This window comes from Dendroctonus ponderosae, unplaced genomic scaffold (assembly GCF_020466585.1).
Source record: "Dendroctonus ponderosae isolate FM_Combo_2020 unplaced genomic scaffold, Dpon_F_20191213v2 Dpon_F_20191213_6, whole genome shotgun sequence".
NCBI classification, from domain to species: Eukaryota; Metazoa; Arthropoda; class Insecta; order Coleoptera; family Curculionidae; genus Dendroctonus; species Dendroctonus ponderosae.
The window spans coordinates 14,765,769-14,766,360 of NW_026018814.1; positions in this window are offsets into that span (position 1 = coordinate 14,765,769).

Consider the following 592-nt stretch of genomic DNA (forward strand, 5'->3'; position numbering starts at 1 on the left):
TCTGACTACATTGAACAGACAATTCCTTTAAGCATCTGGTCGCCAAATAAGAAGCAGGGGCTGTTCCATATGTTACAGTCTTTAGCATATAGGGCTGAATGTCAAGGGATGTATTTGGTCGCCATAAGATGACTTGCAGGTTCCACTGCGTTTCATGTACATATACTTGACGGTACATTTTAGCAATATCCCCTGTCAGCATGATCTCATGTTTTCTGGCTCTAAGCACAATAGAGAACAGATCCTGCTGAACAGTGGGACCAACCATCAAAATATCATTCAACGAGTAACCAGTGGAAGACTTACTTGACCCGTCAAACACAACTCTCAATTTAGTTGTTTCACTAGTGTTATTGATTACACCATGATGCGGAAGGAAAAATGTGGGTTTATTTTGTAAAGTTTCAAAGTTGGTCCTTATCATATGACCTAGTGCTTCATATTCTTCCAAGAATTTAGAATAATCAGACTTAAGTGAAGGATTTCGACTAAGCTTTCGCTCAAGATTTAAAAATCTCTTAATCGCAATTTCTTTTGAGTGCCCCAAATATGACTCAGGGTGTCTGAATGGTAACTGTACCACAAAATGTCC